The sequence below is a fragment of the Helicoverpa zea genome, chromosome 13 (genome assembly GCF_022581195.2).
Source record: "Helicoverpa zea isolate HzStark_Cry1AcR chromosome 13, ilHelZeax1.1, whole genome shotgun sequence".
In the NCBI taxonomy this organism is placed as follows: domain Eukaryota; kingdom Metazoa; phylum Arthropoda; class Insecta; order Lepidoptera; family Noctuidae; genus Helicoverpa; species Helicoverpa zea.
In genome coordinates this window covers 10,957,153-10,966,180 of record NC_061464.1, presented here as the reverse complement: position 1 = coordinate 10,966,180, position 9,028 = coordinate 10,957,153, and positions in this window count along the sequence as shown.

Sequence of the window (9,028 nt, the reverse complement as noted above, 5' to 3'; positions counted from 1 at the left end):
GGCTGGGAATATATGAAGGTATGCTAGCTATCCATGTGAAAGTCGTGGTGGCCTAGTGGGTACAGAGCCAACCCATCAAGTATTAGGGCGTAGGTTCAGGTCAGGCCAGTTTGTATGTTCTTGGACACCAAACACTGTGTTTCGGATGGCACGTTTAACTATAGGTCCCGGCTGTCATTGAACATCCTTGGCAGTCGTTACGGGTAATCAGAAGCCAGTAAATCTGACACCAGTCTACCCAAGGGATATTGGGTTGCCTGGGTAACTGGGTTGAGGAGTTCAGATAGGCAGTCGCTTCTTGTAGAATACTGGTACTCAGCTGAATCCGGTTAGACTGGGAGCCGACCCCAACATAGTTAGAAAAAGGCTAGGGAGATGATGATGATGCAAGCAATGCATGCTGTGTTCATATGTAAGTACCTAGATAATTAATTTAAGTAGGCACTAACTAGCGGTAAACAATCTCGATAAGTATCTACTCAAATAGAGTGTAATTGTCACACATTTCATCATATTTCTATTGCACAGCGTTGGCAGTTGTGGATGGATCGAAATAAATAAATGTGTCTGTAAAGCGTGTGTTGCAATAAAATGTGTTGTACATAGTACATAGTAGAAATTACATCCTAAATCCTTCCATCCAAATTTTTCAATGTATTATTAAAAATCCGTTCAGTAGTGTTGCAGACAACTCTGTATCAAATGAAAAAACTTTATTTCAGGCATTTTAAAAACTCAACATACCCATCAATTGATACATGCCTCTTACAGCTTATAGGGATGAAGATGTGTATTAGGTGAATATATTTATTTTTATGATCTCTAATAAATTATGGTGGACCCACAAAGAAACTAACTGTAGTGCCTAAGCTTAGTTTATAGCAGCATATCGCGTTAGTGTGAGACATACTACCTCTATAATATCTGACATCTAGTTCGTCTCGCAGAGTTTATCAGATTTTGCTTCGCTGAATAAATTTAAATATGCTTTGAAAGTACGCTGGTAAGAAATAAGTTACGCTGGTATATAAGCATCTAGTCTGTTTATCAGAACTTTCATAAATAAGCTATTGTTAAAGTATGCTCAATATAATGGGGGCTGTAAATCTAATATTACTCCTATAGCCTCGTTAGTTTGGTAATCGCATAGAATGACTGTTGTGTACGGGGCGTAGGGTTCCATTCCCGACTCGGGCTGAAATGGCTATGGGTTTTAAGAATCTTTCATAAAGCAGCCCGGAGCCTGGAAGTTGGTGATTGATACACCCGTGCATCGGAGAGCACGTAAGTAAATGTCGATTCTACACCTACTAGGTATCGGGTGATAACAATATTATAATTTTGGATTCAGACACTAAAAAAAAACATGTTTTAGTAGTCCGTGGCTAAAAACACAGTCAACAGACCTGCAGGAATCGACTTCTAGAACCATGTCAAATGCTTTATTTCGTCCCTGTTGTTTGTAATCTTTTGTAAAGTCAATTTTAATTTTTTTCTTGAAAGTTTTCTTTAAAACCTAACACACATAAGATTTACTCTAACCACATGGATATTACAAGCAATAACCCACAGCAAAGAAATTAACTTTTCTTTCAACAAATAACGTAACGTTAATAAGCTTTGAACTGCCGAGTTAACTTACCCAACAATGTGACCGTAAAGAACGGCTTCTTGTAGTTTTTTCACCCGTGGATAAACAAGCAAAAAAGGTCGTGATAACCTAGTGAGCAAAGAACCAACCGCTCAAGTATGAGGGCGCGGGTTCGATTCCAGTTCAGGCAAGTACCAATGCAACTTTTGTAAGTTTGTATGTACTTTCTAAGTATATCTTAGACATAAATGACTGTGTTTCGGATGGCACGTTAAACTGTAGGTCCCGGCTGTCATTGAACATTCTTGGCAGCCGTTACGGGTAGTCAGAAGCCAGTAAGTCTGACACCAGTCTAACCAAGGGGTATTGGGTTGCCCGGGTAACTGGGTTGAGGAGGTCAGATAGTCGCTCCTTGTAAAACACTGATATTCAGCTACATTCGATTACACTGGAAGCCGACCCCAACATAGTTGGGAAAAAGGCTCGGAGCACAAGCACCAAACCCACGGCAAAGAGATTATATATTCTTTCAATAAATAACTTTAAGTTAATAAGCTTTGAAGTGCCGAGTTAACTTACCCAACAATGTGACCGTAAAGAACGGCTTCTTGTAGTTTTTTCACCCGTGGATAAACTAGCAAAATGTAGCCATTTAGAAGTCGTTAGAAAATCACCACTTTAAACTTGCGGCAGTAAGTTTCAGTGGGTAGGGTGACCGTGCTGTCGGAGTTTGAAGGATAGTAGTATTATTGTTTGAAACTGGATTCCGCATATTTTGTATTTTCTTGATTTTGCCTTCAGCGTTTATTGTTTCATGCTTATATGTAGGTATATTTCAATTTCTATGAAATTAATTAGTTAGACAAAAGACACATACTCTAAAATGTAATAGGTAGGTATACATCTTTTAATCTGATGTCTATCGCGTTATCAATAGCAAGACATTGCCAATGATCATGGAATATACATAGTTTTAAAATTGATGATCTGAATTTTGCGTGAAAAGCGTGAAAAACACACTTCATATTTGTCTAACGTTCATATAAAATCGTCCTAGACAAAATATTTCAACCACAATCATATTATACACATAATAATCATACCATCCTTAGCTAACCAACAAACTCATCCAACTGCACATCATAAAATCCCAAATTGTCCTGTCTGACCACAAATTACTTCAACCCATGGTCACCGTACAAATCCCGTATCCGCTAACAGTAGCGACAACTAGTGGAAGTAACGACCTACGTGACTTCCTATGTTTATCACTGATACTCAAAAACCAACCTTATTATATAAGCTATAGAATTTATTTTCCATTGCGTAAAGAGCTGGTTATGTAGGCCAAAACCTCACAGAGAAATGAATCTTATTGTGTAAGCTTTAAGGGTGGTTTTTAGTTTGGATGAAAGTAGGAAAATTTGGGTAAATTTCTTATTTGGCTAGCCTTTGTCAGCGACTGCGTTGAAATAGAGAAGTTAGGGTCATGTGTAGTTTTTCCATAATAGTTTAGAATTGAATGGCGTTTTGAATAGTCAATGTGCTGGGCCATTGATGTTTAGTACCTAGTTTAAATAAATGGGGAAAAGAGGGGGGAATTCGCGTTAAAGTACCCATACTTTAACGCGAATTCCCCCCTCTTTGCTTGATTTTACCTGTTGGGGTGAAGAAAAAAATATTTTTAGACATGATTAGTTATTACACCTTTGGTAAATACGTCTTCATTCACATGTCTCCTTTAATTTAAAAAATAGTATTATTTTACACACAGTACAGTATTATTTTGTCATATGTAAATGTTTTGATACAATTTACACATGTTTTAAGTTAATTTGCTGCGCCCTCACAGGGTAATGTATACCTAGGATAAGGATGCATATCTGTATACATTTTTGCAGTAAATAAATAAATTTTATTTAAAATACTTACTCTCATAAACAAATGGCTGGTAAAAATAGGTAAAACCAAGGTGTTTCTTTTTATTTTTTTCGATCACAGCAACATGTTTACGTGACAAGAAAATCCGTAAAATAAGACATGTCACCGGAAGAGCCGACAAGGGCTTAATAAAATACGAAGAAAAAGCCTTAATGCAATCTTTCTGAAGAATTTTTAATTGGGAATTTTAAACAAACATAATACTTATTTATTAATCAATCATATTTACATTTTAATTAAAAAATAAAAAACGAAAATCAACCTCTATTATATTACCCTCCTTTTTTGTGACGAAGTCGGGGTAAAAGTAGTCTAGACTGAATTTTCAAGGAAATTCGCCAAAATATTGAATCGGTACCTACCTAAAAAAAAGTACCCAAAAATATTCAAGGAAACTTGCCCGACTATTGACTTGGTACATAACAGTCCATTTCCTACAGCTTAAGCTCTCAGTTAATCCAATAACTGTGGAATATAATAGTTATATATATTTAAAACGGTGAACTAAGCTCATAGGCCGGAGTCACTCGCTATCGGGAGGGACATAAAACCACAACGTTTTGCTTACCGACTTATAGTGCGTAAGATACATTGTAGGGCGCGTTTTGAAATGAATAAGAATGTGCCTTTAGAGTAAATAGGAATGAGAAATTAAATTGAATTAAATAATGTATTTATTTCTAGCCTGTAGCGTGCTTATTATTTATAAATTACGCGACAGCGAAAAAAAAATATAACTTTTAATTTTTTTATTTTAGATATTTTTACTTGTCGCATATTATATAAATAACATCGTATCTCCAAAACTAAAAAAAATAACCCATCCTGCGCTGCAGCAATGGACATATAATGGTGTGACGACGACTGGTCGAAGCATTATTTCCACAATATATATAATACACTAGCTTCTGCCAGCGGTTTCACCCACATCCCGTGGGAACTACTTCCCGTACCGGGATAAAACGCCTATAGCCTTCCTCGATAAATGGGCTATCTAACACTGAAAGAAATTTTCAAATCGGAACAATAGTTCCTGAGATTAGCGCGTTCAAAGAAACAAACAAACCTTTCATCCCCCAAAAGAATACCGCACCACATTTAGTAGCACGATCTATCCAAAATCCTAGGCCAAAACGCCAGCGTTCCAAGATTGGCACATTATACCTCCGTAGCCTCATATTTGCTTAGCTGAGCGCACTCAAAATTATCTAAGCCTAGGGAGTAAGGAAACATGAGCAGAGGTACCATAACGTAAGTAGGTCAGGCGCCTTCTTCTAGGTAAAATACGTACGGCGACCAAAAATATCAGTTACGAGTGAATTAAGCAGGCGTTTGGGTTTTTTGAGACATCTGTCAACATTATCCTCCGAGCCTTTGTCCCAACCATGTTGCGGTCGGCTTCCAGTCTAACCGGATTGGTGTCTAAGATATACTTACTTAGAAAGTAGATATAAACTTAGAAAAGTTGCATTGGTACTTGCCTGACCTGGAATCGAACCCACACTCTCATAATTGAGAGATTGGTTCGTTACCCACTAGGCCACCATGACTTTTTCTACCTAAGAAGCATAATTAAGGGTGGAAACAGTAACAATCGTCGTCTCTCACTCACGCGAATTTTTGAGCGCTACTTTCTTCAACGTATTTTCGTTATGACACCTCTGCTAGTCATTTTGTTCTCCATGTCTAAGACTTAAGCCAGTCTAATTTCTACTAGGTATGAATTGAAATTGGGTTGAAGGCTGCATTCCTAATTATGCTCCTTCACGTTTCACTTATGAATACTATTTAATATTTAAGCACGTTAACTTACTTGTACGTCTGATGGCTTGTGTGCTTGTCTTGTGGTTATAGTTGGAGAGCTCATGCGCCGTTTTAGGAGATTTTTTGAAGTAACGCATTGAGCCGGTTCTTTTGAAAATCAATGAAATATTGGACCTAGGATTTTTAGTGGACTTCACCTAGATGAGCTACACATAGCGATTGCCTAAAATGTTCACTTGCAACATCCCTACTAATATTATAAATGCGAAAGTTACTCTGTCTGTCTGTCTGCCTGTTACGCTTTCACGTCTAAAGAAACCACTGAACTGATTTTAATAAAATTTGGTACAGAGATGGAGTTGACCTTGAGGAAGAACATAGGATAGTTTTTATCCCGGACTTTTGAAGAATTCTCTTGGAAACGCGATATAACCGAACTCTACACGGGCTTTCTATCTTTCAACTGTTAACTAGTTCAGAGAAAAGTGAATACAATTACCTATTAAGTGGTTTAAACTGATAAAACATTGCACAGCTCTTGCCAATAAACAGTAATATAAATGCAATGTGTATTTTGTGCATGTTGCACCATATTGTGCAACCACTGGCTACCGGAAGAATGACGTCATGGATGAATTGCACAATAATATGGCGGCGGTATAGTATAAAAAAATCTGTTATTATTATATTTTTTTTAATTGTTATGAGCGATATCTTATTAAGACCATTTATTACTAGTAAACTTCCTCCAGGAGTTTTACCCAACTCCACGCGCCCAGAACAAAATTGGTCCATAGACTTCCTCGATAAATTACCTATCTACTACTAAAATATTTTTTCAAATTGTGTCACTAGTTCCTGAAACAAGCGTGTTCAAACGAAGTTTTCGGTTTCAAAACTTTAAATCATAAGCAGATAATTCTTGTTGATTTGGAGTCTTCTTTAATACTTTGCCTTAACCTAAGTTTCTTCTTTAGATAGGTAAGGATGAGATAGGAAAATCATAAACATTGGAGAAATAAACAAAGAAATTAATGAAGAAAAAATATTTATTTAAACAAATTACAATCTTACAGCTACTTACAAATTAAAGTAATAAAAATAAATCACAGTATCAATACGATAATGAACTTATTACTAAGCACTAAAGTCTATTTTCCTTTAACACGCACAAAAAAATCTTTAATAGACTTTATTCCTAAAGCCTTAAGACTCAGATTCGCGTGACATTTATTCCTTCTTTAAGTGATTAAGACTGAGGTGGACCTTGTCCAAACCCAGGTCTTTGCTGATCAGGTCTCCCCCAGAACATTACCCAGGGTCCACCCCAGGAACGTTCTGGAATGTCTGATGGTCCACGTCCAAACCAAGGGTGTTCAGTGTTGTTGAATCCATGTCTGTGGAAGTCCTGAGGGCCAGGGGGACCTCTGAAGCCGGGAGGTCCCTGCCACTGCTGCTCTTGTCTCCAATCACGATCAGAATGGTGACCACATCCAGGCTTAGTCTTTTCTTCTGCAGCACGTTTGTAATGCCAATGGTGATGATGATGATGCATTTCAGCTTGTTGATCGAATGGCCCAGAACGATCAAATGGCGGTCCTTGATCGTTGTGCCCCATTCTTCTGGAGAGAGGACACCCAAAACGTCTTGGTCTTGCTTGAAAAGGTGGAGCGTAGTACCCATCTAAGGGTATGTCACAAATATCGTATTCCACGTTAGTTTTCATGATGAAGAAGTTTGTTTATTTATTTGTTTGTTTGTTTTCTTATCAGTTGTTCGTGAAATGAACGAGTTGATTCGAATGAGTAACGTAGCGAGTTGGCCGAGTATATATTGTGAATAGAAAATGATGCAACTCGTGAACACATTTCGAGTGTTTATGTACTCGAAAGCTGATGAAATTGTGGTTGTAATATTTCTGGAGTTGGTTTGGGGTATTTTAGGATACATATAAAGTTGAAAGAATTCTTAGAAGTTTCATTGATTTAACCTTCAAATAATTATTGTAGCTGTTTACACCAAACTACCTGATTCCCGTATAATGATATAATATTAAAGGCATAATAATAGGCTAAATAAACTTGAATAAGGTAAAAAATTTGGTCGCAAAAACATATAAAAATAGAAAAAAATAAGGTTCTTAATACGACATTCTGTGCTTGCAATCAAAACTAACCTTTAAGCCTTTGCAATAAGCATCAAAGTCCCCTATTATCGGAGACGAGTTATTTTAGTCCAGTAGTGGCCGTGACTGTGAACTGACGATGACGTCACATGGTCATGGTTTGTTTATTGTTACGTAACAATAAGTACTTCTTGCTATTCGAATATACTTCAGAGACTTTATAAGGCAAACTATGTTTTTTTATTGTAGAACTAATTAAAGAAGGTGACATACTGTTCTGTTCTTTGTGTGTTGTGATATCCTGTGTTGTTAATTTTCTTGGTGTACAATAAAGTTTAATCTATCTATCATACTGCGATTTATCACAAAGAGCGATCTCTTCCAGACAACCTTAGGTTGGATTGAGATGAGAAAGATATGTTTATTTCTGTCTTATGTATGGTATCCATAGGCCTCTTGTTCACACACGTTTTTCTGCCGTTAAAACTGCGGTAAATTCACCTTACATACACATGGGGATCAGTATTATATGGGTCACTATAAAAACGTGCTGTGAACAAGATGCGACGTTTTTTAAAATTGACTTTTTTACAATCTATACTAACCTCCGCACTCAGAGACATTTAATGATTATTTATGTCAAGGAATGACTAAGTAACCATTAAATGTATCTGAGTACGGGGCCGCGGGGGTTAGAGTTCGTTTGTTTATTTGTGTGAACGCGTTAAATCTCAAGAACTTACTGGTCCAATTTCAAAAATGTTTCAGTGTTAGATGAATTGAGGAAATATTTAGGTATTTTATTAGAATGCGAGAAGTTTTTCCCTCAGGACGCGGATGGAACCGCAATTTAGACATCAATTACGTATTTCAAATCATAAACATTTATGATTGTTTTATGTAAGGTATCTTATCTGAATAGATTAAGATATCAGGGAAAACCAATTTTCAATATGAGTGACTTAGCAGAAATTATTGCGATAATGTCGTAACTTGTTGCATCATAATATAACATTAGATTTGTATCCAAAATAATCCTTCTCATTCATAATTACTTTCTTAAGACCTGATAATATTTTTGATAAATTGATAAGTTTTTTTGTTATACATTATCTTAATGAAAACACTTAAAGAATGAGCTATGAACACTTTTTATTATATTTGAATGTTTAGGGAATTAAATTACCTTTACATTTTCGTTAAAAGAAAAATAAATTAAAAGTAAAAAAAAAAACACTTAAAAAACACTATTTTGAAAATCATCAATACTTTGAACTCGGAGAATTTTTTTATGAAGTCCAAATACACTATGATATGATATTTTATCATGAAGTTCCAGATTTTATTTTCCGGCTCCATCATCAGATCAGTTCGACAGCACCAAGTACTACATATTTACAAAAAGCTGCTAATTTTTATGTCGCTTCTTCATGACTTATTGGAAGATTGACAATATAGATCTATAGGTTACCCCTACAACGTCACATACTACCTCTTCATAATACAATTAGTATACACGTGTAAATATTATTTACATACATAAATAAAACACTGCACAAGAGTTTTATCAGTTCTAAGTGGATCGCCGTGAAATGTATTCACAAGTT